At 44.5% G+C, this 15273-nt stretch overlaps 1 long non-coding RNA gene across 1 annotated transcript; it reads right to left on the minus strand.

The window, feature by feature from the left end:
* Positions 1–6651: 6651 nt before the first annotated feature.
* Positions 6652–7930, minus strand: LOC115538215 (uncharacterized). The gene is made up of 3 exons (XR_003975166.1): positions 7737–7930; positions 6849–6895; positions 6652–6706 (listed from the first exon to the last, which is right to left on the minus strand). It is a non-coding gene; the product is annotated as an uncharacterized LOC115538215 (long non-coding RNA).
* Between the last annotated feature and the right edge of the window lie 7343 nt (positions 7931–15273).

Raw genomic sequence — 15273 nt, forward strand, 5'->3', positions numbered from 1 at the left:
CTGTTTAATCCAAAAAGTCTCATACTGAAAATAACACGAGAAACCTGGGAGGAATTCACGGTCCTATCCCACGAGAACCTGTCTCTCCTTGCCTGAGCCACATGGCTGAGAGCGCCCTGATTGAGTGGAGAAGCAGGCTATTCAAGCCCTGCTTCTCCACCTGTTCCTCAGGTGCTCTGCATTTAGTTAATTGGCCCCCGCTCCAACGCCCTCAATGGCGCCATCTGGGGGTAGACTGCTTCCAGGGGTGCTGGGCCGGATCCGGGTTGCCACACTCCTCTACCCTTTGATGAAGCTTCGGGGCCTCGTGTTGGAGCGGCGGTCCTGCCTGAAGCGGAGCTGCTCCCGCTGCCGGCGTCGCCCGCTGCGTCGTCTCCGGCTGCCTCGTCTCCGGCTGTGTCGAGGCTGCTTTGGAGGCTGGCGTTCACTCAAAAAAATGGTCCGTAGCTTGGTCGAGTCCTCGGTCGATTCTCCACTATATGTGGCGACCCGGCCCCAGGAATGTCTCTACCACTCAGGGAATCAACATTTGCGTTGTAGTAGCAGAGAATGGCCTGCGGGGCAGTATGTACATTGTTAAATACATTAATAGGCTTGGATTTAGTAGTAATATGGAGGTTTCATATTTTTACAAAATGGATTATGTGAACATTGCTGAATAACAATCATGTATATTAAATGTATTGCAGGAGTTTAGCTTGACACTAACCAAGTGAAAGGACAATTAAATGAACCGCACCAAACATGTAGAAGTCAATGTGGGATTTTAATATATAAACAAAAACACTTGACAGAAATGTAATACAATTTTATAAAGGAAAGCAGAGGAAAACATTTTCCAAATTCATCTTTTCGAAATGTCACCACCATTCCGAAAGCAAGTGAAGAGGTTTGTGTAAAAGCAGTCCTCCCTGACCAGCTCTGTCCCTGACTCTAAACCCTGACTCTCAACCCTAACGCTAAACCCTCTGAGGGCAGGAAGATGCGCCTTCAGTGTAAAGATTTGAACCAGAGAGAAGGAAGAAAAGAGGAAGCAGTAGAGAGTAGTGAAGTAGTGAGGTTAGTGACAGACGTGAGGGAAAGGCGTGTGGAAGCACACGGTTACATGTGGGGTCAAGAAGATCACTCCCACTGGAGGTTATTGATCCATCAGCCTCAGACTGCTGAGCTGAGCAGGTCTTCTGGAGGACAAGGCTCTGATGAACTGAGGAGACGGGACCAGCACGATGTCAGGATCAGGGCGGGTTTAGCTCAGGTGTGTCTGCCTGGACCAAACAAGGACATTGATTAGGTTCAATATTCAAAAGATGCAACATTATCTGAACCAAAGATAGGTCATTAAGGAGCAGGCAGGCTTTAGGGCGCCTTGCTCAAGGACACATCACTGTATTCTGAGGACTTGAACCCAGCACCATTGGTTTGAGAGTTGAACCCCCAACCCCCTACCTAGTCCACTATGTCCAGATAATGCAAACTTACGAGGAATCCTTGATGGTAGAGTCCTGGTGATCCTCAGGATTTGCTTTCCAGATGTACGGCTTCTCCATCAGTCCTCCAGATTCCTGGTCTGGTTACAAACTTCATTGGTCTCTAATGTAATGTAACAAACACAGCAGAAGTTGGGCTCTAATGTAATGTAACAAACACAGGAGTAGTTGGGCTCTAATATCAGGTAACAAACACAGTAGTAGTTGGGCTCTAATTCAAGGTAACAAACACAGTAGTAGTTTGTCTCTAATGTAAGGTAACAAACACAGGAGTAGTTGGGCTCTAATATCAGGTAACAAACACCGTAGTAGTTTGTCTCTAATGTAAGGTCACAAACACAGGAGTAGTTGGGCTCTAATGGCGCGTAACAAAGTAGCAGCTGTAGTTTGTCTGGTAAACAACAACAATAGTATGCCGTAACTTGTACTGGACAAACTAATCCTGCATTACAACAAGTCTACTGTTATTTTAGGCAAATTTACGAGGATCCTGGTTGGTGGAGCGATGTCGTCCTCCAGAGTCTTGGCTCCTCCATCAGCTCTCCTCAGCCAGAGTCGTGGTCTGGAACAAACAGAGCGAGACTGGCCCCAAAGTCTGGTAACGAACATGTAGTTGGTCTTATTTTTAAGCCCTTTATTCCCGGTTTGTTTGGTTAATACAAACTTACAATCCTTGTTGGTAGAGTGATGTTCATCCTCCAGATTCACGGCTCCCCTACCAGCTCGCCTCCGCTCCAGGAACACGTTCTAGTAAGAAAACACAGCGGTAGTTGGTTAACGCATAACAGCTGTATTTTGCCCTTTAAGTCAACCATGTAACTAAAAACAAACTTACGAGGAATCCTTGTTGGTCGATTCCTAGTCGTCCTCCAGCGTCTCAGCTCCTCCAGCAGCTCTCCTCAGACAGAGTCCTAGTCTGGAAAAAACAGCGGAAGTCTTGCTTCAACATGTGGTAAAACAGATGTAGTCATCTGGTATATATGGTACAAACGCCGGTAGTTTGTGGTAGCAGTGAGTGTGATGATCACTTCCGAGTCAAGCTCCATCTACCCCATGACAGACGTCCTTCACCAGGCAGGTCCTTCACCAGGCAGGGCCTCCACAAGGCAGGGCCTTCAGCACGACTCCTCCAACAGCTCCATCAGCTCGGCTCCTCCATCAGCTCCTTCAGCACGGCTCCTCCAGACATGGATTCCTGGTCTGGTTACAAACCCAGTTCATCTCAGCAGTACATCACCTGGGGACGCAACACACCCCACCTCCTGCATCTGAGGTTCACTTGTAAAATGGAATACAAATTTAAACACTTAAATTAGACAATGTCTGCAGATTGTCGCATTCAGCAATTCATCCACTACGGTCGTAGGAGCACTAGTAACATTAATGGCTCATATGACTACTACATAACCCCTGTATGAATTAACTAAAATCACAGCTTGGCACAGATTTAAAGTCATAAGATGATCAAAACCAGACCTAAACTACCGTGGATTTTAGTGTTTCAGATGAGCTTGGTGATGGTTACCCTCTGGTCCGGTGCTGTGGGCCCCTGGTCTCCAGCCTCAGTCTCCGGTCCACCCTGGCACCACAAGCCTCTGGTCCCCAGCCTCTCAGCCTCGCCGTTCAGCTACAGCAGCAGGTTTATGTCAGCATTTGCCCAACAATAAACTTAATTGACTCATCCGAAACAGTGTTGCACAATTAATTGAACTATTATTTTATAACTCAAGGCTAGAAAAGACTTTACACCAGACATGAGCATCCCGTTTTTGGGAATGAAGACAGAGCTGTCCACAAGTTTAAAGAAGTGGTTCAGGCCATGCATTGAAACTGACCCGAGAAGACTACTCACACAGAGCACTGACTTGTTCTGGAGGACTTCTGACTGGAGGTGGAGGTCTGGCTCTGGGTGAGGAGGTGGAGGTCTTGCTCTGGGTGAGAAGGCAGACACCTTGGGACAAACTACATGTTACCTTTTTAACCTTGTACAGTTCTAGAGTATCTTCTATTGTAACATGTGGGAATGACTGCCATTATTTTAGCTTTGATATTATGAAGTTGGTAACTCTGAACCAAAGTCGTTGTTTAACGTCATTCCATTGGGTAGGGTTTAACTTCTGTGGCAATTAATGACAGCAGATATTTAGAACGTACAAAAGCTGAAGTAACAAAGAACTCGAAGCAGTATCGATATTAAATCAAATATACTCAGCCATATTCAGGTGCTGGGTTCCGTTGAAGAAACGTCAAATTATCTTCCACCTTGAAATGATTTTCGGCCTTCCCTGATGTCAAAAAATTGGCCCGCAAGTAGAACGCCGTTTTGTACGCATTGAGAGTCCCGTCACGTCATCGTGGTTAAAAGTACGTCGCAACCATCGGAATTTATCAACATATTGTACGACGTACGTGTCAGTATGTATTTAACATCAGACTTAAGTTGTTTAAGATAGAGGCAACAATTCCCAATCGAAACCGACTGAAATAGAATAGGAAACGGCTCGAGGTTACGCAAATACAATCCAGAACGTTCCGCCAGATTCCCTCAGGGGACTCCAGTCCAACAATCTGCCAGGTGGTTTCTTATGGTTGTCAAGACTACAACGTTCTATGCTAACCATTGAGACTAAATCAAGTGACCGCACTCAGAACCTTCCACGGCGGGAAGCACAAACCGTCCGACTGGAATCCGAACATTCCGGCCGGAACCAACCAAAGAAAAAACAGAACCAGCGCCTCACCTTGAGCTGAACGGAGGAAGATCCTGAAGTCCAGCGATGGTCTTCATTAAAACACAGCCAACAGACTTACCTTGAGGAGATCTGTTTGTTGCTGTTGGTTATTACTATTCAGTGTACCTTTACATTATTATGCACCCAGTGTGTACAAGTTATATCACTCAAAACCATACAAAGAACCAAACTACCATGTACGTCCCACAACAACTTTAAAAACTAAAATCATTCAATACAAAACCGTGTATACATTTTACAATTATCTAGATTATTCCGGGTATAAACCATACAGAGCAAATCTAAACGTTGAGCAGAGAGCCGACCATAGCCCTGCAACGTCACCCTGACCGCCTCATCACCAACAGCAAATCATGGGCATCATCGTGGGCATCTGAGTGAAAGGACTGCCCATGATAAAAAGAAGCCCAATTCCTGAACTATCCAACCATCTTCATGGTTTAAAGATTTACAGACTGGACATTCCATTGTGTTCTAATCACCTTAGTCTGCTCCCTCGTTACTTATAAAACTCTACATCTCCATCACTAGAGTGTTGCATCCTACTCATGGGGGTGTGGTCTGAGTGAGCAGAGATACATGCTAGGATACAGTGCTGTCTGAAGTCTTCAGTTCTATAGACACGCCCCTCAGGAGAAACCAAGTGTTTAAGAAACTGTCGTGACATCAGTTACATGAGCTGGAATATCCTTCAAGATGGCACCAGGATTCTCAGAGGAGAACGGTCAAGAGAAAGATGTGTGGGTTCTTCCCCTCAGCCAGCGGAACACAACAACGGTCTTCATCAGAGTACCATGGAAACATTCTCCTCTTTATACCTTGAAGCCCCAGTGAAGGTTTCCACAGGGCTCTCCATCAATCCAGCCAGGTAGGAAGAGCCGTCTCATTACAGGTCTGAAGGTCATCTTGAAAATCAATTTAGGTCCCTTTCCAACGTCAGACTCTCCTTGTGGAATTCCTTTTGGTGTCAATCCTCCATTGATCCTGATTGGTGTAGTCCTAATTTGAAGTCACTGATCTGAACACGCCGCTTGCATCCTTTTACACTTGAGTTGGATACTCTCCTTCCTGCCCAGCGTGTTGGATCCCACTCCGGAGCGTCGCTCAGGGCTCTTCATGCCTACTGGAGGCCCTTAAGTTAACGTGTGGTCATCCATCAGGTATGATTTAGTTGACCATTCCAATATCCCAAGCCAATCACACAGACCCCCGTATGAACATTATCACGGTCAAAGCAAGCCGGACACACACATAGAACCCAGGACAGGCACGTAGAACCCCATGCCAGGTGTGAGTGGGAGACACACACACAGTAGAACCCTCAAAAAACTTCCATCTCAACACACACACACACACACACACACACACACACACACACACACACACACACACACACACACACCTGAGCCATAAAAGGCCAAACAATCATGCAGGGTAAAAACCTCATGCCAAATAACATTCCATCATTCCCCCCCCCCTCCCCAGGCCTCCTGCCAGGGCACCCATAACAGAACAACCAATTTCTCCAGAGATGTAAATTATGCACAACATTCTTCAGTGGCGTCGGATTGGTGATGGATTATGCTTTGCGCCTCCAAAATATGTCCCAGGTTGATTCAACGTCTCTGAAGTCATGTCTTTGTAGTCAAGTGGTTTCCTGAATGAGGGGCCTTCACAGACGCAAACGGTGCAGCTTTAGTCAGCCTGAGGACAGGATGGAGGTCATCTGTTCAGAAGACCACCCAGTGGAGGGGGGTGGCTCTTGAGGAGCAGGATCCATATGGGGATGGCCCCAAATAAGACCTTGGAAATGAAACCTTCCTGAGGAGTCATGATGCCTGGAGGGGACTGTTGAATGTGTTCCATGGTTCTCTGTGTCAGACTGAAGTTGTGTTTTAGCCGTTGAGATGAGGAGCCCCCTCATCTCCCCCTGGTGTTTCTCCTTCTGAATCCCTGTCTCCATCTTTAAGAACATTCCAGTCCATGTAACTGACGTCACGACAGATTCTCAAACACTCTGTTTCCCCTGAGGGGGCGTGTCTACAGACCTGTAGACTTCAGACAGCTCTGTATCCCAGTATGCACCTCTGCTCACTCAGACCTCACCCTCATCAGTAAAGCAACACTCATGTGATGAAGATGCAGAGCTCAGGAGAGTAGAATGAAAGAGGACTGCAGATGTCAGAACCCAACCCATTGCTCCAGCTTACAACAATAACTTGGAGCCTGTAACCATTTTAACAAATCATTAAAACCAACATAAACCAAACACCTAAGTAACCCATGAACCAATGAAACATCTTTACTACGCAGGTCATCCTTCAGGTAACAGGTTAACTCACCAGGAAGCCAAAATACATCAATGTGCCCAAGAGTAATGAGATATTAATGACTTACAGTTTGCAGTTCATCTTCATGGTCAAGTTGGGATACTCACAGAACTGCAGTTAAATATCCATGATAGACCTTTGAAGGAAGGAACAGTTTACTCATGGTCCAAATGAGAGTTAAACCACCACAATCCCCGATTCCCCTTCACACATTATCAGTGATTTATATTCAACATACAAGTCACGTCAGTTGTGCTTTGCAACACAATTCTACTCACATCAGGTTCAGATGAGATGCTCCTCTTTACCTCAAAAAGTCTCTAACCTGTGAAACAGGAAGAGATGTTAAATAAGTCACAACAGACCTCAACAAAACAGTAGGCTACACACACACACACACACACGTTCTGGTTTCTGTGAACACAACAACATACGTTTGGGAGACGCTACACTGCCAAACAGTGGAAGACACCACTGTACTGTCCGGTTCCCTCTTAAGTGAAACACACCAGATGCAACCAATTAACTAATTAAGAAAACCACTTAGCAGGCGAGCTGCAGCAGCTAATTAGTAAAACTCAATGCAGGTTCCGTGCCCTGTGGTCTTTTTGGTAACAGTGAGAGGCTATTTCAGCTCTGTGTTTGATCTTAAATGACCTCCCTCATTTTAATTAAAGGGATGAGTCGGATTTAGATTCATGTTTCAAAACGGAAAAAAATCTTCATTCAATTCACCTTACTGTGCGACACACACACACACACACACACACACACACACACACACACACACACACACGTGAAGGTAATGTAACCTTCATACACCGGACTTTCAAACCCAAAGGATGGCATGGCACACAGTTGCAAATAGGTTTTTAACAACATTCATTCCCCCAGTGTCAGATAAGTGCCAAGTATACAGAGGAGGCCATCCCCCAAATATCTGAAAATAGTAAAATAAAAACATTCAAAACCAATTCCAAAAACAAATAATTCAATCAAAATCAATTATTAAATATTCTCTATAACAAATATAGCATATTCAAAATCAAAAACCGGTACTTCAAATAATGTCAATAAATCACATAATCCATTAGCAAAATAAATTCAAATTAAACTCAATCACTGAGTATATTTAACCATAATTTACAACATAATGGAATAATCACCTCAGTAGATATTTAGCATCTCGTGGAGAGCTGAGCACCCTGCTCAACACAGACAACCTCTTCTGGCAACAGCATACAGCAGACTGTCAGAAGGACAGCAGCTCACCCATTTTATACCCCATGGCCCCTCCCACTAGACAGGCTCAATCAACAGGGGGATTATAATACTGTGGCGTATTGCAGGTCAACCATGAATAAACTCATCAAATATACAGCATGCATGTTAAAGTTCATTTCAACTCTTAGATCAGTGATTTTCACTAGTGCATTTAGGCTTGTCGCTCATTAATGTCCAATGTCAATGTTCAGTGTCCTCCTTTGACACAAGGAAAAATGGTTTGGCCCAAATTGGGCCAATCAGTGGCAGCAGGTGTTTCCTGACACCATATTTAAACACCTCAGCCCCACCCCGACTCTTTTAGTCTGCAGTACGGAGCCATGGTGAGAGGGAGATTGTTTGTGGCTTGAATAAAGAGCTTGTATGTATATTGTATGCTTGAAGGTTTGCTGTTCATGCACTATCCATCAATGCGCGCTATTGATGGGCAGTTAACCAGACAGTGGTCAAACTGTCACACACGCACACACCACAGATACACACATATAGATTCACACACAATATTGATACACACAACATATAGATACAAACCATATGCACACACAAACGACAGATACAAACCATAGGTATACACCACAGAGATACACACACACACACCATAGTTACACACCATATAGATACACACCAAATAGACACTCACCAAAGATGAACTTAATATAGATACAAACTATATAGATACCCCCCAGACACACACACACACACACATACATTCTGGTCACTATATACTACTTCTCTCTTCTCCTTCTCCCCTCTAATCTTTTTCTCCTCTCCTTCCGTCTCTCTTCCACGCATATCGCATTTTTATTGCCTCTACTCAAGAGAATAGATTTGGGTGGAGATTTCTAGGATTCATAAACATCCGGGGCTAAGCCCAGAGTGAAAATGAAAATGCTGCGCGCCAATAATGCTTTTTCATAATGCTTTATCTAAATAAACGAAATACGCGGTTTATTATAGCTTTAAAGAGCTACCTGACTGCTATGCTGCTTATCCCCAAATGTCTAAAGTTCCATTCAAGTTAGTTAAGCAAATTAATACAAGTGAGGCAGACACACACACACACACACACACACACACACACACACACACACACACACACACACACACACACACACACACACACACACACACAGATCTGACTGGGGATAGGATAGGTTAATACACTTGAGGTGGTAAACAGGTTGTTGTTTATTCTCTTGCCAGAAGGACTATGTCTATCTAGACTAGGCTACTTATAAATGTTTATGAATATTTGTATTTTATCTTTTTAATTTTTTTCCCAAAGATCATATTCGGGGCTAATTAAATAACATCCGAGGCTTTAGCCCCAAATAAAACAGCATAGGGACGCCACTGCCTTAAGCTAACCTATTTATCCACGATAGCAGACACTTAAATAATAGTTATAATTGCATGCAACTTATTTATCTCAACGAAATTTCAAATAGTATACTAGATACATACAAATATATATAAAGGACAATATACGAAAATGAAATGGCTAAAGTTAATGCAAAATTATGATGTAGTCGAGTACAAACAGTCTACTCTCATTGCAGTCTCTGGAAGTTAATTCTGACTGATATACTGTTATCTTCCACAGCATGACGTAACACATCTCAGGAAGTGGTGGTGCTCCACTTTGTTGGAGAATCTCCATACTGAAGGGTATAGTTCTTCTGAAGCAGATGTGCTGTGAATTCCAATATTAACACAACCGTAACAATGACCTACAACAACTATTTGTGTGTGTGTGTGTGTGTGTGTGTGTGTGTGTGTGTGTGTGTGTGTGTGTGTGTGTGTGTGTGTGTGTGTGTGTGTGTGTGTGTGTGTGTGTGTGTGTGTGTGTGTGTGTGTGTAGTCATTGCTGACGGTTTGCTCATTTCACGGAGGAGGGCAGAGACATGGCAAGAGGAACTCTACCACCTATCTTTGGTATCCCGAGGAAGCACTAAGTGTCCGAAATGGAGGAGACATAATATTTGTCTTTTCTTTGTTTCTTTATTTTTTTATTGGTTTGTTTGAAGAGAAGAGCAGAAAATAAAATTGATAATAATGGATACCAATTCCAAGAAAAACATTATTTGAAACGAAATGAAATCATATATTGATGGTTATTAAGCACACAATATACACTGCAAGAAAAAAAAAATGCAGACGTTTTTTGCAAAGCAAACAATTTCTGTTCCCTCTTTCTTCATTTGTCACGTGAAGTTGTTCCCCATTTTGTTATACTTTTCCATCATTGCCAGTACGTTTTTTTTTTTTTATTAGATCAATATTAATTTAAACAAAAATAAATAAATATAAAGAGAAAAGTCGACTCTCTCTAACTTTCAATTCAATCTAAGTATTACAAAAAACATTTTAATGACTCGTATTTTAAATGACCAAAGTCAATCAAACATCCGTGGTGTAAAATGCAACATTGTGTTTTTACACTTGGGGGAGTAAGGAAAGGGTGTCCGTTGTCTTCTTTACTAAACCATGTTCATTGGGCCAGTAACTGATAAGCCATCTTCAAAAAAATGTAGGTCATGTTTATTGTGAAGGAATTAGGATGTCCTGTTTGTGATATACATGGACAGGATATCGAGGCGTAGTCGTGGTGGGGAGGGGTTGCAGTTCGGTGGTCTGAGGATCTCGTCACTGCTTTTTGCAGATGATGTGGTCCTCATTGGATCATCGGCCTGTGACCTTCAGCACTCACTGGATCGGCTGGCGGCCGAGTGTGAAGCGGCTGGGATGAGGATCAGCACCGCTAAATCTGAGGCCATGACTCTTAGCAGGAAACCGGTGGATTGCTTACTCCGGGTAGGAAATGAGTCCTTAGCCCAAGTGAAGGAGTTCAAGTACCTCGGGGTCTTGTTCGCGAGTGAGGGTACTATGGAGCGTGAGATTGGCCGGAGAATCGGAGCAGCGGGGGCGGTATTGCGTTCGCTTTACCGCACCGTTGTAACGAAAAGAGAGCTGAGCCGCAAGGCAAAGCTCTCGATCTACCGGTCGATCTTCGTTCCTATCCTCACCTATGGTCATGAGGGCTGGGTGATGACCGAAAGGACGAGATCGCGGGTACAAGCGGCCGAGATGAGTTTTCTCAGAAGGGTGGCTGGCGTCTCCCTTAGGGATAGGGTGAGAAGCTCAGCCATCCGTGAGGAACTCGGATTAGAGCCGCTGCTCCTTTACTTAGAAAGGAGTCAGCTGAGGTGGTTCGGGCATCTGGTAAGGATGCCCACTGGGCGCCTTCCTTGGGAGGTGTTTCAGGCACGTCCAGTGGGGAGGAGACCTCGGGGAAGACCCAGGACTAGGTGGAGAGATTATATCTCAACACTGGCCTGGGAACGCCTCGGGATCCCCCCGTCAGAGCTGCTCAATGTGGCCCGGGAAAGGGAAGTCTGGGGCCCCCTGCTTGAGCTGCTCCCCCCGCGACCCGACCCCGGATAAGCGGATGACGATGAGGATGATGATGAGGATGAATTAGGATGTGTCTTGCTGTCATTGTTATTATTCTCATCCTTATTAGAGAAAGAATAATAATTATTTTCTCTTTCTGTTCCAGAGAGATTATCTTCTAGCCCACTTTGGAGCGTTTGGAGTCCTAGGGGTTCTAATTATCATTTTAATCATCACCATGTTACTTTTTTAAACCTCCTGACTGTATGACCGGTACCATCAGACACAGCAGGGTCAGACTGGGTCGTCGGGGCCAGGATTCAACGTTCACGTGTCATTCATGTTTCTTTATTAGGCCGGGCTATTTCCTCTATTATCTCTTTGTTAAATCATTAATCTTGTTGGGTTGGATTCTTCTCTTGTTTTTTCCTTCCTCATACTGTTTCACCTTTTACCGGAAGGTGTTCAGAAAGGTACCAAAGCAAGGTGGTGCACACCCACACCCACACCCACACACACACTTTGTGTCTCCTTCGCGTTATTCTTGTTGGCCAGAAGGTGAACTACATCGAGGTGGATTCACTGCCCCCTAGTGGCTCCACATGCAATAAGTAACAACACATGGCTTGATTAACAGACAGATGCGCATTATTTCAACACCACTTATAGTGAATACTGATATGAGATCAAGGAGCAGGTAAGGGATAGACAGTGAGTACTGATATATGTGATTAAGGAGCAGGTAGGGGATAGACAGTGAGTACTGATATAAGGAGCAGGTAGGGGATAGACAGTGAGTACTGATATATGTGATTAAGGAGCAGGTAGGGGATAGACAGTGAGTACTGATATAAGGAGCAGGTAAGGGATAGACAGTGAGTACTGATATAAGGAGCAGGTAGGGGATAGACAGTGAGTACTGATATATGTGATTAAGGAGCAGGTAGGGGATAGACAGTGAGTACTGATATAAGGAGCAGGTAGGGGATAGACAGTGAGTACTGATATATGTGATTAAGGAGCAGGTAGGGGATAGACAGTGAGTACTGATATAAGGAGCAGGTAAGGGATAGACAGTGAGTACTGATATAAGGAGCAGGTAGGGGATAGACAGTGAGTACTGATATATGTGATTAAGGAGCAGGTAGGGGATAGACAGTGAGTACTGATATATGTGATTAAGGAGCAGGTAGGGGATAGACAGTGAGTACTGATATATGTGATTAAGGAGCAGGTAGGGGATAGACAGTGAGTACTGATATAAGGAGCAGGTAGGGGATAGACAGTGAGTACTGATATAAGGAGCAGGTAGGGGATAGACATTGAATACTGATATATGTGATTAAGGAGCAGGTAGGGGATAGACAGTGAGTACTGATGTGATTAAGGAGCAGGTAGGGGATAGACAGTGAATACTGACATATGCGATCTGTATACATGTGATACAGAAAAATTTGGATCCATCGAGATGGATTGTAACTTTATGGTTTATTAACAAATACAAATCATAAACAGGTGCACATATCTTTAATAACTTGACGCAGAGATGAGCAACGTTTGCTACAGTCCACTGGGTAGGCTGGTAGACTGATCTATCCAGCACACATCTAGGTGGACACGCCCACCTGTGATGTCATAAGGGGCCGATTTCCAAAACGGCTTGTAACGGCTAATCACACCACACCTGGTGGCATGTCATGGGACCTTTAACTCTCCGCGTTGTCCTCGCCCCAGGATCACCAACCCCGTAGCTGCCTGCCATCCACCCTGTGTGCTCCTCTGCCTGCCCAGCTGCCTGGAATCCACCCTTGCCTGTCCATCTCCTGTTGTTGTTCCCTGACTCCTGCAGGTCGTCCTGTCCACCAACATCGCAGAGACCAGCATCACCCTCAACGACGCGTGTACGTCATCCACTCCTGCAAGTAAGAAACCCGGTCATGATGTTTCCCTAATGTGTCTTTGTATTGACGGTGTATAATCTGAACACAGGCCACCTATATAAGGTGGCCTGTGTTCTATTATATGCCTTTGGTTGCACCATGTACAGCACTTTGGCCAATGAAAACAGTTTTTAAATGTGCCTTATGAATTGATTTTACTTACTTACTTACTGTGGGGATTGTTGATGTTTCCTTGGGGTTGGTCGACCAGGGGCCGTATTCACAAAGGATTTTAGGGCTAAAAGTAGGTCCTAACTGGCGAATTTAGGAGTAACTCCTAAAAATAATGGGCGTGTCACTCTTAAATTTAGGACTCCTAACTTTTTTCACTAAGAGCAATTCACAAAGTATTGTAGGCCTAAAAGTAGCACCTAAGTCTAGGAGAGCTTAAAAGTCCTCAAGAGGACTCCTAACTCACTAAGACCTATTCACAAAGAATCGTAAATGCCTGCGAGACGAAATGTTCGGGTATTAAACTTGTTGTGGAGTTAATCGCAATGCAATAACATCCCCGACTAACAGGAATAATCCGATTAGTCCCGAAATAAAATGTTTGACCACACTACGTTATTTAGCAACAGGGGAAATGCAACTTTATTGGCTATATATATCGCAACCATCAGTCAGCCGTGCCATAAACTTTCCTTTGGACATTCAACAATTACACAGGATCAAAGCCAACTTCATGGCAATTGCAGGTATGCCCGGTGTGGTCGGTGCTATTGACGGGACGCACATAAAAATAATTGCGCCATCAAAAGACGAGGACGTGTTCGTCAATAGGAAGAAAGTGCATTCCATCAACATGCAGGTTGTTTTTGATGCAAATTTTAACATAGCCTCCTGGATGTTGTTGCAAAGTGGCCTGGATCTTCTGCTACCCATGATTCGCGCATTTTAATGGAGAGCGGTCTGAGGCAGCTTTTTGAGATGTACCAGTTGGTTGTCACTTGCTGGGAGACAGTGACTATCCATGCAAGACGTGGCTCTAGACACCCTACCTCAATCCACAACCGGGAGCACAGTTAAAGTATAACATGTAAGTGATTACGCATATTACGCTTAGTCCTACGTGTAAAACACATCGTATTGGCTCTTTGACGCCTTTTATTTGTTGAATCCATATTTATTATTGTTTACTGATTTCTTCCATATATGCTCGAGCACACAAACATACACGAAATGTTGTGGAGAGAGGAATTGGGCAGATGAAACGTCGGTTCATGCACAGTCGTTACTGTATGTGCCATTCTACACAACCTCCGCAAGCGGAGGAACATTCCACAGCCAGACGATGATGATGATGATGATGATGATGGCGATCAACATGACAATGAATTTGGCCGTGTGGAACCGAGTGGACTGGCATTTAGGGATCACTTTAAAAACACATTTTAGGTGAACACCTTGGCACAAATCAGTCAACACTTGAGTAGTTCATAACATTTATTTTACGTATTTTCATTGTTTGCTTTCTCTCTCTCTTGAACGTGCAGGCTACAACGTCATTATCGTGGTCTGCACAAAATTGTCGTCATGCGTGTATTCTGCTAACTGCACTATAACTACTTAATAGGAATTAATTTCTAGCCTAGGCTATTTCCTTGTTTTTCGGTGATTCAGTGGGCTCGTCTGAACAACCAATCACCGAACTGACTGCTTCTAAACTCGTGCACGAGAATTGACGTAATCCAGAGCAACGGCGCGTCACTCTTAGTTCACTCTTTGTGATTTATCCTTAGTAAGAGTAGGTCTCAGCGGCTTTGTGAATAACTTTTAAGAAAAAACTCCTACGTAAAATGTTTTAGCGCGAGTTAGGAGCACTCCTAGCGGTAAGATAAAATGCTTTGTGAATACGGCCCCAGAAGTGGACGCTGTGGACGCCCCGTGGCCCACCGTGGAGCCCCGCCTGGGCGAGATGATGGTCATGGGAGGGATCTTCAAGGGAGCGTCCTGCTCCCACCATAACCGCTCGTTTACATATCATAGAGGAGGGGGAGGGGAAGAGGAGGAGGGGGACAAGGAGGTGAAGAAGGAGGAGGAGGCGGTGGAGGTGGTGGTGGAGGAGGAAGAGGGGGAGGAGGGA

This window comes from Gadus morhua, unplaced genomic scaffold (assembly GCF_902167405.1).
Source record: "Gadus morhua unplaced genomic scaffold, gadMor3.0, whole genome shotgun sequence".
Taxonomy (NCBI): domain Eukaryota; kingdom Metazoa; phylum Chordata; class Actinopteri; order Gadiformes; family Gadidae; genus Gadus; species Gadus morhua.